This window comes from Cervus elaphus, chromosome 19 (assembly GCF_910594005.1).
Source record: "Cervus elaphus chromosome 19, mCerEla1.1, whole genome shotgun sequence".
NCBI lineage: Eukaryota > Metazoa > Chordata > Mammalia > Artiodactyla > Cervidae > Cervus > Cervus elaphus.
In genome coordinates this window covers 42,841,922-42,862,387 of record NC_057833.1, presented here as the reverse complement: position 1 = coordinate 42,862,387, position 20,466 = coordinate 42,841,922, and the positions used below count along the sequence as shown (strand labels likewise).

Genomic DNA, 20,466 nt, shown 5'->3' with positions numbered 1-20,466 from the left:
GGAACTATGTCATGTTCACTATTTTATCTCAGCACCCAACATAATGCCTGGCAGGGAGTCAGTATTATGTGTTGAAAGAATGAATGAAGGAAGCAGCGCTTTGTGGTAGGTAAACAGAAATGTGGGACAGATACTAACTGATATGGAAACTAATGGGAAGAGATTTGCCCAACTTTTATACTTACAATAATATGTGATGAAGTTACGCCAAACTCCTGGTATGTCTGTTCATGCTCCACATCACAGATTCTCATTCTAATGAGAGGGACTTGTGTCCTTATTCCCTAATCATTAATCCAGTAAAGTTTAAGATTTCTCCTTATCAAACACTAATTTGCATTCTGATCCCTGAAATATTGTAAATTTCTTCATAGAAAACTATGTCCTCTAGAAATAGAAGAGAACTTCATGTATGATTGTGTACAGTACTGGTAAGGGGACTTGCTGTTTAATTCTAACAGTTAATAATGGGAGAAAAAAGAATCTTCAAAACTAGAGATGGGGAAATGTTGATAGAATTGCACTTACACATGCTATTTGGTCATTTGATGCAAGCCATTTTTATGTGGTATGAAAAGGCAATCAGAGAGTAAAGTTGGGTAAATGCAGTTAAATATGGCATATATATGCATCAGGATAATGTGGACTATTACCACTCCTTCAGTTTTTACTCCACTTTGTACTTGCGTATACTATTTATGGGCTTTCCAGGTGGCGCTAGTGGTAAAGAACCCACCTGCCAACGCAGGACACATGAGAGACGTGGGCTTGATCCCTGAGTCAGGAAGATTCCCTGAAGGAGGGCATGGCAACCTGCTCCAGTATTCTTGCCTGGAATTCTCGCCTCTGTCCCCTGGACAGAGGAACCTGGGGGGGCTACAGTCCATGGGGTCACACAGATTTGCACACGACTAAGCAATGGCACCCCACTCCAGTACTCTTGCCTGGAAAATTCCATGGACGGAGAAGCCTGGTAGGCTGCAGTCCCTGGGGTCGCTGCGAGTCAGACACAACTGAGTGGCTTCGCTTTCACTTTTCACTTTCATGCATTGGAGAATTAAATGGCACCCACTCCAGTGTTCTTGCCTGGAGAATCCCAGGGACGGGGGAGCCTGGTGGGCTGCCGTCTATGGGGTCGCACAGAGTCGGACACGACTGAAGCGACTCAGCAGCAGCAAAGCGACTCAGCATGTATGAATACTATTTAATAAAATAGTAAATTACATTTCAATTACATTAAATTAGACAATATAATCAATGAAAAAATACTCTAAAATATAAATAAAAGCCCAAAATATATTTTATAATACTCAACAACAAGATGTATTTTTTAGGTATATGCTGTTTATCAGGCACCAGGGATATAGACATGAATGAGACAGTCTTTCTGTCATCCAGTTGCTCACAGCCTGGCGGAGACGAAAACTCCTTGGCCACTGGCCCTGCCCAGCCAATGATTTCTTCCTGCACGAGCAGACTTTTCCTGTAATGCTTTCATTTCCTTCAAGTACAGTTGTTGTAAATAACAATTTTTATTTTAATGTCTGCAAGGTACCTTATTATTCTGAAATCTGTCTATCTCCTTTCATCCTCCTAATAGTCAAGTTATGATTTATATGGAAAATATTATAATTCCACTTTTTAATAGATGAACTGACCCAACTCAGGTTGCTTCCTCATCTCCTGGCTCCTGGTATTGTAGTTATACTTTCTAATCCAAGAAAAGTGAGTTAGTAGAAAGAGATTGGTTGTTCTTAAGTTACACAGACTTGAATATGACTCTTGACTGGAAATGTTACTTCGCTTCATTGTTTTAATATCTTCACCAGGAAAATGGGGCAAAAGCTTACTTTTTAGCTTTATTATAAGGATGAGAAATAATACAGGTAAAGGGACAGGCATAATAAGTGATAGCTTATTAAATAATAGCTACTATTATCCTGATATTAGGGGCTTCCCTCATAGCTCAGTCAGTAAAGAATCTGCCTGCAGTGCAGGAGACCTGGGTTCTATTCCTGGGTTGGGAAGATCCCCTGGAGAAGGAAATGACAGCCCACTCCTGTGTTCTTACCTGGAGAATCCCATGGAAAGAGGACCCTGGCAGGCTACAGTCCTTGGGTTTGCAAGAGTTGGAAATGGCTTAGCGACTAAACCGCCACATCCTGATATTGCCTTCTAAAAACGGCAACTTGTCAAAATATTTCTTTTTATTCTTTTATTTTTATGAAAAAATTTTATCCTTGTTCATTTTAAGGAATAAAATTGGACCTTGGAATCTAGAATTATAGCATAGTGATAGAAAATAAAATATAATAAAATAATATTGACTGAGGGAAGGAAATTTTACTAAAGAGAGTTATAAATGGCAATCACTTTTAACATTTAATGTTATAGTATACTATGCATTAGCATTAATTTCAGCCATAATATTTCTATTAAAATATTAGTGTAAAACTATGAACAATATCTGGCTTCCCAGGTGATACTAGTGGTAAAGAGCTTGACTGCCAATGCAGGAGACATAAGAGATGTGAGTTTGATCCCTGGGCCAGGCAGATCCCTTGCAACTCAGTCCAGTATTCTTGCCTGGAGGATCCTACGGACAGAGGAGACCAGTGAGCTATAGTCTCTGGGGCCCGCAAAGAGTCGGATATGACTAAAGCAACTTAGCAAGCTTGCACACATGAACAAATCATAATGAAAAGAAGACAAAGGGAAGAAATCTGTTATACTTAAAATATAATTATTTTTCAAACTCTTATATTAACCAAAGTAAATTTTTAATTGAATTTTAAATTTATATTTTGTTTTATGGTTCATAAAATATCTCTATTAATTTTCTTTTTTAAAAAAATCGTTAATTATGTTGAGTCATGGTTTTCCCACAGTTTTTGTAATGTTGACAGTATAGCAGAGTCAGGCTGGGTAATGGAAGCGGAGCCAACATGGTTGTTATTGTGGTCAAGGACTTCTCTACAGGAACTAAACTGTACACAAACATGGGAGCAGCCAGGGAGGGATGGACTGTGGAAGAGGAAGAGGAAGAGACGCCACTTTTTAAACATCTTAGTGCCCTGGCATGGATGGACAAGTCAGAGTTTGCAAGGAAATGCAACCACCAGTGTGGGAACACAGGGAAGTCATGGAGAAGTACATGGAAAGGCTCTTGGAGAGGACTATGGAAAGCCACAGCTCTTACTTGGTGGGCCAACAGCCAAGTTATCGGTGGTGGCCCAGCTGATATTTTAAAGGTGCATTTTTCACAATGGTTAGAGCTTTGTGTTGTAGGAACAAAGAGTTTTAGAAAAGAAGGAGGCTATCATCAGAAACTGGAATTTACTCTTTTCAGCAAGGGTTTCCCTCATAGCTCAGCTGGTAGAGAACCCACCTGCAATGCAGGAGACCTCAGTTTGATTCCTGGGTCGGGAAGATCCCCTGGAGAAGGGATAGGTTACTTACTCCAGTATTGGGCTTCCCTTGTGGCTCAGCTGGAAAAAAATTCGCCTGCAATGTGGGAGACCTGGGTTGGATCCTTGGGTTGGGAAGATCCTCTGGAGAAAGGAAAGGCTACTCACTCCAGTATTCTGACCTGGAGAATTCCATGGACTGTATAGTCCATGGGGTAGCAAAGAGTTAAATATGACTGAGCGACTTTCACTTTCACTTTCATTCTCAGTAATTGGAGAGAGCCAGACTCAAAGGTAATTAACTTGTCTAAGGAAGAGGAGATGAAAGGGAGATATAAAATGGATGAAGCGGGGTAAGCAGAAGGAGGCGTGGCAGAAGAGTTGGTTCTGGAGGGAGTGTCTGCTCTGTGCTGAGACCAGAGCTGATGAGGCATTGATAAAGGAGAAAAGGCAAAACTGAGCAACAGCCAGTTCATGCCAACCATTACAACAGTAATTACTGGCCAGTGATGTTAACCACTGCTCCTGTGAGGTGCCCTGAGAATTATTTGGAGAAAGGAGGAGAACTCAGTTAAAAACATCTCTAATCAGAGAGATCTTCAGGGACAAGTTGGCCCATGTAGAGAGGTGCCCAGGGCTAGGAGGGAACTTGTGACTCCTCATTTGTATACACGCAAACTCTAGTTTTACTAGGAGAGAAGGAAGCCCCTGGGAAGCTGAGGAAAAGCTGATGAAGTCAGGACTGAGATTAGAAGGCTGTTTTCCTGACTCCAAAGCTTGTGTTCCTCTGATAACACTGAATCTAAGCGAAGATTGGCTGGTGGGTACAGATCACAGTGGATGAACTGTTGGTAAGAAGGTCAAATTAGATGATGTCTAAGGATTAGCCCCAAGATTCTGTGATTCTTCATTCTCTAATATGGTGAAAAGGGATAGATGTGGGAGCTTCCCAGGTCATTCTCACATTCAGTATCACTGGCACTTTTAGTTCTTTTGTCGTTTTCAATGATAACAAAATGTTATGGAGCACTACTCTGTGCTTAAGCTTGCCTGAAGTTGCACAATTGCATAATGACAGAGTTGGGTTAATATTTTGAGACTACTCAATTTGAGCTCTGTTCCAATCTAATTTTATTAACTAATGTTCAAATCATGAAAATATTTGAAGAAGTTAAAAGTGTACCCCTAAGGTCCCCAAACCTAGTCTCTAAACATAACTGCTTCTTTATTGCCCATGATTCATTGTATCAGAATCAGTTAAAAACCCTGAGAAATACAGGGAGAAAGCAAATAACCTTAAATCCCTTAAGTAACTTACTGAATGAAGCCACATTCAATTAACTTATAAAGAGGAGACTTGAATGCATATCTACAGGAAGCTCTCCTTAGAAAAGTTCTATAAGAGTGCTGAAGAGTAATACCAAATTAAAGAGAAGACATAAAAATGTGCCTGATGTTTGTGAGAGGCCATTAAATATACTGCTATCAATTCTATAGCTTACCTGAGCACTGAAATCATCGTAAATCATTGTTTATCTAATTTCTAGAAAGATAACTCAGGAATATATAGTAATCACTTTCCTAAACCTATAGAACATATAATTGGAATTCAAAGGAGTCATATTTTGTTTTGCTAGAACTGAATTTGTAGACTGTACACTGTTTCCACAGATCAAAACTTGAAACAGCATTTTAAATTTCTTCTTAAACAGAACTCTAACGTATGTTTCATATTAACACTTAATTCAATCATTAATAGCAAGAGCACTTCAAATACTGAAGAATAAACATGACCTAAGTCTATTTTAAACTAGGTTATTAGTATCATATTTGCCTATTTGAGTTTCATAAGAATAAAAGCGCTGGATAGTATAGGTCTGAAGAACATAGAGCATATACTTTGGTTAATTTAGGGATGTTTCTTAAGTTCTAATTTTAATAGAAATAAAGATAAGAGAGAAACTTTCTTTTCTACCTAGGTCTTTAGAATCAGGCCACTTTGTAACTTTAAAAATTTCCTAACACTGGACATATTTGATAAAAGCAAAATTAATATATCTAACACTCTTATAGGATCATTATTTTGAGTTCCCTTTCTCTTTATTTTGAAATAGAATATAAAAGCAAAAACAATATAACAAGTATAAAATGCCTGAGCAAACAATTATCTCTACCCTAAGTTTGCATCACAAAATATCTTAGATAGTTTACTCATTTTTAGAGAGGATAATATTCCCAAAAACATTTCTAATTTTAACAAAATCAAGATATAATGAAAGCATTTGAAAAGTATTCAAAAACTTTAAAAAGACAGTTAAAAGGGAAAAGCCTAACTCTTTATCAGGTTTTGTATTTAACTTACCTTGTGAAAAATCAGGAGAGTCTAACTTTAGAGTCCTGTCTGTGCAGTTTCTCCCAAACTCAGCTCTGATGGTGAGTTTTCTCTCTGAGTTTTTATAGTCTCAGTTATACACCCCTCACTCCAATCCCTGCCTTTGCTTTCTCTTACATCATTTCTACAGATTTTCCACTGAACATTTTCCCAAGCTTCTTCTCAATCTCTCTCTCTCATTCTTTTCTCTCTTTCCTCACTGCTGTCTCTCTTTCTCTGTTTCCCTTCCCTATTCTTCTTTTTCATATTTATTCTATCTATTGCTTTGACCATGGAATTTAAATAGCAATGGGAGCATGAGCTCTGGAAAATTTAAGTACACATTTAATATTGTGTTTAGTCTTAGACTCATCACCTCTTCCTGAGGTTTCAGTCCAGCTCTAATCATTACAAATCACATTTGTGAAATAAAATGCACTAGTATTCATTAAATAGAAAGTCACTAGGCCATTTCAAAAGAAGATTTAGGGAAGCAAAATCAGAAACACAAACTGATTTATTGGTGTATATTTTGGACTCTTAAAATGATCATGTGTGGAAATGGTGAATTGTTTCAGCCTCAGTCAGGTGCACAAGTTTGAAACTGACAGCTACTTCATAATTAACATTGCTATACTGGGAAGGCTGTCACTTACAAACCTATAAATACTGAACTGTGACATGTGGGCTATAAATGCATACATTTTGTACTCATTTTTATCTTGCTTTTGTTCTCTTGTATTTTAATTTCCTTTTAACTAAAACATTGCTGCCTCTGTCTGAGTTTCCTTCATTCCCATTTCTTACTAATCACATTTGAAACTTTACATACATGAATTATAAAAAATAAGCTATTAAGTCCTTAAAGGAATATGTTGTCAGATCATTATTAGCTCACTTAAGTCACCAGTAGATCCCCATTTGACAGATAGAGACTGAGGCTAGATAAGTGATTAAATGAGATCACACAGCTAGCAAGCAACATTAGAGCTAGATTTCAAATACAGATCTTCTTAATTCCATATCCAGTTCTTTTCCCACAACTTCATTCTGTCTCATTATTTAAAAAGCTGGAAAAGAGAATCCAAACCAGATTAATTGGCACAAATAGAAATAAATTTGTTCTTTTTGGTTTTACTTTAAAAGCCATTTAAAATAACTACTTGCTTGTGTAGGAACTATTACATGGTTTACTTAGTTCGAGATGGAGAACTGACCAGACTATACTGAATTGATTGGACAGTAAAATACTTCATTTTTATGAAGGGTTTCCAGGGATAACATATGTCTCAACAAGCTTGAAATTTGAGTAGTTGGCAGCAGTAGTTCACAAGTCAAGATAAAAATACAACCTAATTGTGGATCCTTGTTTAGACATTACTGCAATAAAGTGATTATGTTAACTTGAATCCACATGATGGAAAACTCTCAATATAGATTTAATGGTTTCATCATAATGTTACTAGAAGCTGATATTTTTGATGTACCTTCTACCCTTATTTGCAAGGCCTCCCTTAGAGTGCTGACAAGTGATATCTGTGGCTGATTTGTTCCAGATCTACCCCTGCTTAGACAGTCCAAAGATTCCACCCTATTTGTGGATTTTGTTGACCTAATTCAAAAATTTGACTTAACTGTTCTGTAGCAGTAGAAATAGCAACAGTTTATTCCAGGAACATAACCATGGTACATTTAAGCCATTTATACAGGCTTCTGCACATTATAAAGCCCTATGTAAATTACTTATGCATTTATGCATAATAAAGAAATTGTTACTTAAAAGAGAGAGTAGAAATAAGAGCATACGAAGACGCTGAAGGAGAATAAACACCCAGTAATAGAGAGACTAAGATGAAAAAGGGGAAAAGTATTACTAAAAACTTACATCATTATTTAAGTCTCATAATAACCTTGCTAATGAGGCATTATTATTATATAACAGATGGAGAAACTAAATACCAAATTTGTGAAAGGGTAGCCAAAGTGCTCACACTTAAAATGATACACACTGCTGTGTATAAAATTGATAGCTGGTGAGAACCTAGTCTATAGCACAGGGGACTCATCTCAATGCGCTGAAGTGATCTAAATGGGAGGAAAATTTTTTTAAAAATGGGATGTATGTATACATAAAACTGATTCATTACTAGCAGAAACTAGTACAACATTGTAAAGCAATTATACTCCAATAAATTTTTTTTAAAAAGTGATGAGGCCAGAAGACTTAGCTTTTTGTATCATTCAGGATTCTGGCAATAAAGAAATGATAGATTCAAATTGAATAATTTGAGAATAATTTATTGTGGGCAGGGTGTGGAGGAACCAGAAAGGATTGTGCAGTATACTGAACCCCCAATAATAACCAGGTATTCCTAAACCTGAAGGATTAAAAGTGAGATTACAGGGACCCAGGATAGAGGGACCTTGGTAGAGAAAGTTGCTTGGTAGAAGTGTAGCTTTTCATCAAGGGACACATGTAGTTAAGAGTGACCTACAAGGGAGGGAAACAGGGAAACAAACACTGAGATTTCACTCTGCTTCCTGGACACAATCTCCTGTTGTATTTACCTCTGGTCAAACCTGAGAGATAAAGGACTCACCATGTTGTTTAACCTCAAAATTGCATTAAGAGGCATATAAATGGCATTCCTTATAAAGATCAACTTGAGTGTGAATGCCACTATTGCCCACACTGTTATGCCACACTTCCTGATGCCTTTTTCTGGTCAGGTTTATTGAAGGATAATTTACATGAACTAAATTCACCTTTTTAAAGTGCACCGTTTGATGAGTTTTGACAAATGTAGACAGTATGTAGCCTACGCTACAATCTAGATAAAGACCATCTCTATAGCCACCCCCACCCCCACTGCCCTTTACAGTTAATCCTCTACCCCACTCCTAGGTCCTGGTAACCACCCATCTGATTTCTGTCTCTATAATTTTGCTTTTTCCAGAAGGCTTTAGGAAATTATACAGTATGTAGTCTTTGGTGTCTGGCTTCTTTTACTCAGAATAAAGCTTCTGAGATACATCCATGTTACTAAATGTATCAGTACTTGGTTTCTTTTTAAAAATGGGAATGTTCTATTGGGTGGATGCGCCACATTTGCTTAATCATTTACCAGCTGGTGAAAATTTGAATTGCTTCCAATTTTTGGTGATTCTGAATAAAGCTGCCATAATCATTAATATAGAAGTCTTTGAGTGGATATACATTTTAATTTCACCTGGGCAAATACAAAGAAATGGGATTTCTAGATCACATGGGGAGGGTATGTTTAACTTAATAAGAAATAGCCAACATGATTTCCAAAGTGGCCCTACCATTTTGCATCTGCACCAGAAATGTATGAGAGTTCCAGTTACTCAGCATCCTTGCTAGTGTTGGACAGTCATTGCCAATTCCAAAAATTTAGCGTTTCTAATAAATGTATACTGGTATCTAGATGTACTTGAGATTTCCTCAGGGGCTCAGTGCTAAGAATCCATCTGGAATGTAGGAGACGTAGGAGACATGGGTCCAATCCCTGGTTGGGGAAGATCCCCTGGAGGAGGGCACGGCAACCCATTCCAGTATTCTTGTCAGGAAAATCCATTGACACAGAAGCCTGGTGGTCTATAGTCCATGGGGTAGCAAAGAATCAGACACGACTGAGCACAAGCACTATACTCTATACTATCTTACTGTGTTTAATTTGTATCTCCATAAAAAACTAAGGGATGTTGATAATCTTTACATGTAGTTACTTCTCCGTGTATATCTTCTTTGGTAAAGTGTTGGTTCAAATCTTTTGCTTAATATTCAGTTGTGAGACTTCTCTATACATTCTAGATACAAGATTTTTTAAATGAGATTTGTGTTTTGCAATTTTTTTTCCCATTCTATAGCTTGTCTTTTCACTCTCATAGCAGCTTTGTTTCATAGAGCAGGCATTTATAATTTTAATAAAGTACAATTTGCCATTTTTAAAAAACAGAGCATGCTTTATATAGCCTAAGAAATCATTTCCTCACTCAGGTTTGCAGTAATTTTTTCTTGTGTTTCCTTCTTGAAGTTTTCAAAATTATTTGGCTATTCTTAGTCATTTCCATTTCCATTTAGGTTTTAAAATCAGCTTATCAATGTGTACCAAACAACTAGCTGGGATTTTATTGCTATTTCTTTGAATCTATAGATCAATTGGAGGAAAACTGACATTTTTCAAGTATTCTGATATGTGAACTTAATATGCTTCTCTTTTATTTAGCTCTTTGATTTCTCTTTATGATGCTTTTAAACTTCTACTAATCTTGTATTTATTTTATTAAATATTTCAGTAATTGTTTGATATTTTTGATGCTATTACAAATGTAGCTTCTAAAATTTCAATATCTAAGTGGACATCTCTAGTTTACAAAAATACAATTGATTATTGTCTATTGATCTTTTATACTGTGACCTTTTAAAACTTATTTATCAGTCCTAGTAGGTTTTTATAGATTAAACAGGATTTTATGTACATATATAAAATCCTATGGTTCAGGAAGGAAACTTGTTTTGTATCTTCTACTTCAATTTGTATGTCTCTCATATTTTTGTAATTGTTTATTGCCTCATCCAGCCCCTCCAGTGTAATATTCAATAGAAGGGGAGGGTGAACATCCCCACCTTGTTCCTGATCTTGTGGTTAAGAAGGCATTCATTTTTCATTAAATATGAAATATTTACATTAAATACATTAAATATGATAATGTAGGGTTTTATAACTGCCCTTTATCAGGTTGTAGAAGTTTCCTTCTGTTATTAGTTTTCTGAAAGTGAATTATAACCTCGTTCTTCTGAGATAAATTCCACTTGATCACAATGAATACATTTAAGGGTATTTATTTATGAGGGAGATAGGCTTTTTGCTTCCTTAAAATGTATTTTTCAGCTTTTGGTATCAGAATTACAGTGGTCTCACAAAATAACTGGGAAGAATTATGCCCTTGTCTTAGTTCATTCAGGATGTTATAATGAAAGTACTATAGACTGGAAGGCTTAACAACAAATATTTATTTCTAATTTTCTGGAAGCTGGGCAGTCCAAGATTAAAGTGCCTGCAGATTTGGAGTCTAACGGGAGCCTATTTCCTGGTTCATATGTGATGAACTTCTCAATGTGTCCTCACATGACAGGAAGTTTGAGAGAGATCTATGTGGTCTCTTTTGCATGTATTCTCAGTCTCTCAGTCGTGTCTGACTCTTTGAGACCCTATGGACTGTAGCCAACCAGGCTCCTGTGTCCCGTGTCCATGGGATTTTCCAGGCAAGAATATACTGGAGTGGGTTGCCATTTCCTCCTCCAGGGGATCTTCCTGACCCAGGGATCGAACCTGTGTCTCCTGCATTGGCAAGTGGATTCTTTATCACTGAGCCATCTGGGAAACCCATTGGGTCTGTTTTGTAAGAGCACTAATTCTATACACGAAGGTTCCACCATTATGACCTAGTCACTTCTCAAAGACCAGCTCCCCCCCCCCCCCCATCTCCTAATACTGTCACATTTGGGGTTAGGATGAAAAGTGAAAGTGTTAGTCGCTCAATCCGACTCTTTGCGACCCTATGGACTGTAGTCCTCTAGGCTCCTCTGTTCATGGGATACTCCAGGCAAGAATACTGGAGTGGGTTGCCATGCCCTTGCCCAAGGAATCTTCTCAACCCAGGGATCAAACCAGTCTCCTGCATTGCAGACAGATTTTTTACCCTCTGAGCCACCTGGGAAGACCCTGCAATTATTGATATACTTATTTTTAAAGCTACAATCTTAAAACTGGTGTTTTTTGTCTCACCTATTTTCTACTATTCAACTTTAATTTGGATTATTGTTCATACCTATGTTTTAAGTTGTTGCTATAGATTTACAATATGCCAATCCTTATATTGCCACAGCTTACCTTCAAGTCATATTTTTTCACTTCACATATAGGGTAACAATCTTAATTTCATATTATTCTTCTGATCCTTTGTAGTATTATTGTCACACTTTTTAATTTTTACTTTTATAAACCCAATTATTTTTTCTATATTTATTTTACAAAGTCAATAATTTTTAGTGATTTAAAATTTTTTAAATTTATATTTGCCTATATTTACCATTGCTGATACAGCTTTTTGTGTTTGTGTGTGTTTAGATTTACACTTCTAAGTAATATTTTTCTTTTGCTTAAAGAACATTCTTTAACATTTCTCATAGTATTTTTGTTCAAGAGAGTGTTTAACTTATCTTCATTTTTAACTTTTATTACTGCTCATGATATAATTCTGAGATGATAGCTTTTCTTCTTTAATGTTTTAAAGTTATTATTACTACTTTTTGCTTTGCATAGTGTATGTTTGGAAACCTGTTCATCTGTGATATACTTTATGATGTGCTTAGTTGTATTTTTCTTTCCATTTGTAATCCTGAAGGTTTCTGAGTTTCTTGATTGTTTTCTTTCATTAATTTTGGGGGAAATTGACCATTACCTCCTCAAATATTTTTTGTCTCATTCTTTCTTTTTTCTTCTGCGACTCTAAGTACATGTTTGTTAGAACATTTGATGTTGTCCTACACCTCTTGGAAAGTCTGCTTTTTAAAAAATATCTTTCCTCCATATTATTCAGTTGAAATGGTTTCTATTGACCTAGTTTTTAAATTCATTTACTGTGTGTTTGTGTACACATGTGTGTGCCCATGTGCCTGTGTGTATTTAATTTTAGCATATTATAGACCTAGCAAATGAATGAGGACTTCACTTATACATTGACTTCTGGGAACTCTAAACTCTCATGCCAATGACACATTTACTTTAAAAATTTGTTAAAATTTCAATTGTTCTTTTGTTCTTAACCACTTTTATGTTGGCTTCCTATTTTTCAAATGCTGTACCCAAGGTGAGACAATTTGTACGTCCTCTCTCCCCTCAGAAGAACTGCAAGAATTTGAAATTTACGAACCCTGATTATTATTGACCTCAGATCCCTGATGGTCTCAAACAAAGTTAAAATTTTGCATGATTTTGTGAAAGTGACATTGTCTTATGGCTTCCATATACCAAATGAAAGTATGTTTTCTTCCTAATATTTTATGCTTGTTTGGCTGTATAACAATATTTCAATAATTCTTTTCCATTTTTGACAATATTGTATTTATTATCACTCCAGTTTTGTAGATGTTAAAACAGATTTTAAAGCACTCACACAGTAGAAATAAGATGCACAGCTTGTCTCTTAGCTATGTCCTTTTCCACTGCATTTTTCATCTGTATAAATTATCCCTTTAATGATGAAATTCAGAGGTGTAAGAATTGCATTCACAAGCCTCCTCATATTTCCTTTGCATTTAGCTTGAAGTGAATTGAGAAGGCTAAATTTTCATACTCTAATCTCCCACATCAGAAGCCTCATTTCTACTTCTAAACTCTATAGAACACCTTGTGTGACTCTGGTTTGCATTGATTTTTGATGTACCCCATGCCTAGGGCACACTGCTTTTATATAGTTGCAGTGGTGGGGGTTTTAAAAAATAGACTGGAGGTTTATAGATCACTTTTGAGCCAAAGTACATTATCTTTCACCTTTATTTTATGGGGCTTGAGCCTCAACCTGACTTGCTGGCCTTATTTCAAGAATTGTTTTTATAGCCATGACATTTGCTGACCCTGATTGAATGCTCTTGCTTTTTTATATCCCTGTCCTTCACATCCTTCCTTTATTATGATCACCCTACTGTTATGTTAACTACAGGAGTCTATCTGCTAAATTATAACAGTTCAAAGCACTGACTTCAATTTAAAGGACTACCAGAAGCCACACTAGAAAACCAAACTGTCATATATTTCCTCAGTTTCATTACACACACACACACACACACACACACACACACAGGGCTACAGGAGGAAATCACTTGCCTGTAATGATATACTAATAAAATAATAATAATAACCTATTAACTTCTCTAGTAACTCAGCTGGTAAAGAATCTGCCTGCAGTGTAGGAGACCCCAGTTCAGATCTTGGGTCAGAAAGATCCCCTGGAGAAGGGATAGACTACCCACTCAGTATTCTTGGGCTTCCCTGGTGGCTCAGATGGTAAAGAATCCACCTGCAATATGGGAGGCCTGGATTCAATCCCTGGGTTTGGAACATTCCCTGGAGAAAGGTATGGCAACCCACTCCAGTATTCTTGCCTGGACAGAGGAGCCTTGGCGGGCCACAGTTCATGGGATTTTGAAGAGTTGGACATGACTGAGTGACTAAACACATTAACATATAGCACTTCAAAATTTATAAATCTTTTTACTTCTATGCACTGGAGAAATTATTATTATCTTCCTTTTACCAGAGAAGAAATAAAAACTTAGCTAAAGTCAATAAACTAGTTAGTGGTAAAGCCAAAATTTAAAGAAAAATTTTCTGACCTTGAAGTTTATGGTTTTAACAACTACACTGTATTGTCTCTCCATCTAATCCTTGACACATCTTACAAGGTAGGAATTATCCATAATTAAATCATGGGGAAATAAGGTTTGGAATATGTTCAAAGTCATACAAGTATAAAGGTGAGAGCTGGGATTTGTGTTTGTGAGTGACTCCTCTAAAACTTTTCTTTAAAACTTCTTCAATACTGCTTTCCACTGTGCTATACCAATGATGCTGAGAAGTCAGCCTGACAGTCCTGGGTATACCCAATATTCCTGGAATGATCTATTTAGGTCATCAACTTTCATCGTTGTGGAGAAGTCATGTCTCTATGAATTATATACACTTTAAATTCCTCTCTACAAATTCACACTGGGAAGGAGACTCAGGTATCACAAAATAAATAAACTTTGCTCAATGTGCAATAGTAAATAAGACAAGTAAATTAGAACCTCTTAAGTAAGTAGGAAGTGCTGCTGGTGGACTGCACCTTTCAGGCCTACAAGTCTTGTACTTTCCCAGCTTCAGGACCAACGAAAGAGCCTGGAGTCTGAGGCTGAGATGTCAATGGTTTAATGGATGGAGGAGCTTACATGTCGGAAGCAAGGTCCTAGAGTGACATCCCACTGTGTGTGGCAGATGGGGCAGGACATGGCAGGAGACTTCCCTCTCTCTCGAGGGTGGAGAGAAGTTACCAGTTCTGAGGGAATTGACATCAAGTGGGTCCACAGGTTGGGCTTTCCTGGTGGGTCAGTGGTTGAAAATCTACCTACCAATGCGGAAGCCATAGCTTCAACTCCTGAGTTGGAAAGATCCCCTAGAGAAGGAAATGGCAACCCTGTCCAGTATTCTTGCCTGGGAAGCCCCATGGACAGAGGAACCTGGCAGGGTCTATGAGATCACAAAAACATGTCCATGGGGTCACATAAGAGTAGGACACGAATTAGCAACTGGACAACAGCAACGACAATGGGCTCACTGGTTACTGGAAACCAGAAGAGAGGCATGCCTCTTACCCTTCCTTTTGGTAAGAGTTATCACTAGCGGGGGCCTGGGGCAAGTGTGTAGAAAAGTCAGTCACGTGAGCAGAGTATAGGTGAGGTATGCATTGGTTGAGCAGGGGATGTAGGGAGGGCAGGAGAACAGCCACCTTAGGTGGCCTGACTATACAGCCAGTAACAAGATACAAGATTATTAAATTCTCTGTCGATTGTTCAGTCACTAAGTTGTATCCGACTCTTTGCACCTCCATGAACTGCAGCATACTAGGCTCCCCTGTCCTTCACTGTCTCCTGGAGTTTGCTCAAATTCTTGTCCATTGAGTTGGTGATGCTATTCAGCCATCTCATCCTCTGCACCCACCACCCACCCCCCCAACCCCTACCCAACCTTGCCACATTTTGCCTTCAATCTTTCCCAGCATCAGGCTCTTTTCCAATGAGTCAGCTCTTTTCAACAGGTGGCCAAAGTATTGGAACTTCAACCTCAGCATCTGTCCTTCCAATGCACATTCAGGGTTGATTTCCTTTAGGATTGACTGATTTGATCTCCTTGCAGTCCAGGGGACTCTCAAGAGTCTTCTCCAGCACCACAATTCAAAAGCACCAATAAAGCAAGACTTTAAGTAAGATAACCAGTGCAAATTAACTATAGTATGAATGCTATAGCACAGGGGACTCATCTCAATGCGCTGAAGTGATCTAAATGGGAGGAAAATTTTTTTAAAAATGGGATGTATGTATACATAAAACTGATTCATTACTAGCAGAAACTAGTACAACATTGTAAAGCAATTATACTCCAATAAATTTTTTTTAAAAAGTGATGAGGCCAGAAGACTTAGCTTTTTGTATCATTCAGGATTCTGGCAATAAAGAAATGATAGATTCAAATTGAATAATTTGAGAATAATTTATTGTGGGCAGGGTGTGGAGGAACCAGAAAGGATTGTGCAGTATACTGAACCCCCAATAATAACCAGGTATTCCTAAACCTGAAGGATTAAAAGTGAGATTACAGGGACCCAGGATAGAGGGACCTTGGTAGAGAAAGTTGCTTGGTAGAAGTGTAGCTTTTCATCAAGGGACACATGTAGTTAAGAGTGACCTACAAGGGAGGGAAACAGGGAAACAAACACTGAGATTTCACTCTGCTTCCTGGACACAATCTCCTGTTGTATTTACCTCTGGTCAAACCTGAGAGATAAAGGACTCACCATGTTGTTTAACCTCAAAATTGCATTAAGAGGCATATAAATGGCATTCCTTATAAAGATCAACTTGAGTGTGAATGCCACTATTGCCCACACTGTTATGCCACACTTCCTGATGCCTTTTTCTGGTCAGGTTTATTGAAGGATAATTTACATGAACTAAATTCACCTTTTTAAAGTGCACCGTTTGATGAGTTTTGACAAATGTAGACAGTATGTAGCCTACGCTACAATCTAGATAAAGACCATCTCTATAGCCACCCCCACCCCCACTGCCCTTTACAGTTAATCCTCTACCCCACTCCTAGGTCCTGGTAACCACCCATCTGATTTCTGTCTCTATAATTTTGCTTTTTCCAGAAGGCTTTAGGAAATTATACAGTATGTAGTCTTTGGTGTCTGGCTTCTTTTACTCAGAATAAAGCTTCTGAGATACATCCATGTTACTAAATGTATCAGTACTTGGTTTCTTTTTAAAAATGGGAATGTTCTATTGGGTGGATGCGCCACATTTGCTTAATCATTTACCAGCTGGTGAAAATTTGAATTGCTTCCAATTTTTGGTGATTCTGAATAAAGCTGCCATAATCATTAATATAGAAGTCTTTGAGTGGATATACATTTTAATTTCACCTGGGCAAATACAAAGAAATGGGATTTCTAGATCACATGGGGAGGGTATGTTTAACTTAATAAGAAATAGCCAACATGATTTCCAAAGTGGCCCTACCATTTTGCATCTGCACCAGAAATGTATGAGAGTTCCAGTTACTCAGCATCCTTGCTAGTGTTGGACAGTCATTGCCAATTCCAAAAATTTAGCGTTTCTAATAAATGTATACTGGTATCTAGATGTACTTGAGATTTCCTCAGGGGCTCAGTGCTAAGAATCCATCTGGAATGTAGGAGACGTAGGAGACATGGGTCCAATCCCTGGTTGGGGAAGATCCCCTGGAGGAGGGCACGGCAACCCATTCCAGTATTCTTGTCAGGAAAATCCATTGACACAGAAGCCTGGTGGTCTATAGTCCATGGGGTAGCAAAGAATCAGACACGACTGAGCACAAGCACTATACTCTATACTATCTTACTGTGTTTAATTTGTATCTCCATAAAAAACTAAGGGATGTTGATAATCTTTACATGTAGTTACTTCTCCGTGTATATCTTCTTTGGTAAAGTGTTGGTTCAAATCTTTTGCTTAATATTCAGTTGTGAGACTTCTCTATACATTCTAGATACAAGATTTTTTAAATGAGATTTGTGTTTTGCAATTTTTTTTCCCATTCTATAGCTTGTCTTTTCACTCTCATAGCAGCTTTGTTTCATAGAGCAGGCATTTATAATTTTAATAAAGTACAATTTGCCATTTTTAAAAAACAGAGCATGCTTTATATAGCCTAAGAAATCATTTCCTCACTCAGGTTTGCAGTAATTTTTTCTTGTGTTTCCTTCTTGAAGTTTTCAAAATTATTTGGCTATTCTTAGTCATTTCCATTTCCATTTAGGTTTTAAAATCAGCTTATCAATGTGTACCAAACAACTAGCTGGGATTTTATTGCTATTTCTTTGAATCTATAGATCAATTGGAGGAAAACTGACATTTTTCAAGTATTCTGATATGTGAACTTAATATGCTTCTCTTTTATTTAGCTCTTTGATTTCTCTTTATGATGCTTTTAAACTTCTACTAATCTTGTATTTATTTTATTAAATATTTCAGTAATTGTTTGATATTTTTGATGCTATTACAAATGTAGCTTCTAAAATTTCAATATCTAAGTGGACATCTCTAGTTTACAAAAATACAATTGATTATTGTCTATTGATCTTTTATACTGTGACCTTTTAAAACTTATTTATCAGTCCTAGTAGGTTTTTATAGATTAAACAGGATTTTATGTACATATATAAAATCCTATGGTTCAGGAAGGAAACTTGTTTTGTATCTTCTACTTCAATTTGTATGTCTCTCATATTTTTGTAATTGTTTATTGCCTCATCCAGCCCCTCCAGTGTAATATTCAATAGAAGGGGAGGGTGAACATCCCCACCTTGTTCCTGATCTTGTGGTTAAGAAGGCATTCATTTTTCATTAAATATGAAATATTTACATTAAATACATTAAATATGATAATGTAGGGTTTTATAACTGCCCTTTATCAGGTTGTAGAAGTTTCCTTCTGTTATTAGTTTTCTGAAAGTGAATTATAACCTCGTTCTTCTGAGATAAATTCCACTTGATCACAATGAATACATTTAAGGGTATTTATTTATGAGGGAGATAGGCTTTTTGCTTCCTTAAAATGTATTTTTCAGCTTTTGGTATCAGAATTACAGTGGTCTCACAAAATAACTGGGAAGAATTATGCCCTTGTCTTAGTTCATTCAGGATGTTATAATGAAAGTACTATAGACTGGAAGGCTTAACAACAAATATTTATTTCTAATTTTCTGGAAGCTGGGCAGTCCAAGATTAAAGTGCCTGCAGATTTGGAGTCTAACGGGAGCCTATTTCCTGGTTCATATGTGATGAACTTCTCAATGTGTCCTCACATGACAGGAAGTTTGAGAGAGATCTATGTGGTCTCTTTTGCATGTATTCTCAGTCTCTCAGTCGTGTCTGACTCTTTGAGACCCTATGGACTGTAGCCAACCAGGCTCCTGTGTCCCGTGTCCATGGGATTTTCCAGGCAAGAATATACTGGAGTGGGTTGCCATTTCCTCCTCCAGGGGATCTTCCTGACCCAGGGATCGAACCTGTGTCTCCTGCATTGGCAAGTGGATTCTTTATCACTGAGCCATCTGGGAAACCCATTGGGTCTGTTTTGTAAGAGCACTAATTCTATACACGAAGGTTCCACCATTATGACCTAGTCACTTCTCAAAGACCAGCTCCCCCCCCCCCCCATCTCCTAATACTGTCACATTTGGGGTTAGGATGAAAAGTGAAAGTGTTAGTCGCTCAATCCGACTCTTTGCGACCCTATGGACTGTAGTCCTCTAGGCTCCTCTGTTCATGGGATACTCCAGGCAAGAATACTGGAGTGGGTTGCCATGCCCTTGCCCAAGGAATCTTCTCAACCCAGGGATCAAACCAGTCTCCTGCATTGCAGACAGATTTTTTACCCTCTGAGCCACCTGGGAAGACCCTGCAATTATTGATATACTTATTTTTAAAGCTACAATCTTAAAACTGGTGTTTTTTGTCTCACCTATTTTCTACTATTCAACTTTAATTTGGATTATTGTTCATACCTATGTTTTAAGTTGTTGCTATAGATTTACAATATGCCAATCCTTATATTGCCACAGCTTACCTTCAAGTCATATTTTTTCACTTCACATATAGGGTAACAATCTTAATTTCATATTATTCTTCTGATCCTTTGTAGTATTATTGTCACACTTTTTAATTTTTACTTTTATAAACCCAATTATTTTTTCTATATTTATTTTACAAAGTCAATAATTTTTAGTGATTTAAAATTTTTTAAATTTATATTTGCCTATATTTACCATTGCTGATACAGCTTTTTGTGTTTGTGTGTGTTTAGATTTACACTTCTAAGTAATATTTTTCTTTTGCTTAAAGAACATTCTTTAACATTTCTCATAGTATTTTTGTTCAAGAGAGTGTTTAACTTATCTTCATTTTTAACTTTTATTACTGCTCATGATATAATTCTGAGATGATAGCTTTTCTTCTTTAATGTTTTAAAGTTATTATTACTACTTTTTGCTTTGCATAGTGTATGTTTGGAAACCTGTTCATCTGTGATATACTTTATGATGTGCTTAGTTGTATTTTTCTTTCCATTTGTAATCCTGAAGGTTTCTGAGTTTCTTGATTGTTTTCTTTCATTAATTTTGGGGGAAATTGACCATTACCTCCTCAAATATTTTTTGTCTCATTCTTTCTTTTTTCTTCTGCGACTCTAAGTACATGTTTGTTAGAACATTTGATGTTGTCCTACACCTCTTGGAAAGTCTGCTTTTTAAAAAATATCTTTCCTCCATATTATTCAGTTGAAATGGTTTCTATTGACCTAG

General features: G+C 36.9%; 1 protein-coding gene across 1 annotated transcript in view; it reads right to left on the bottom strand.

Annotated features, from left to right (window-relative positions):
• OSTN (osteocrin) overlaps window positions 1–5,872 on the bottom strand; it is a 42,024-nt gene extending 36,152 nt beyond the window's left edge. The window contains exon 1 of the mRNA XM_043874595.1: window positions 5,770–5,872. The gene's annotated coding sequence lies outside the window, so the exon portion shown is untranslated. The remainder of the gene's footprint in view (window positions 1–5,769) is intronic.
• Window positions 5,873–20,466: the final 14,594 nt, after the last annotated feature.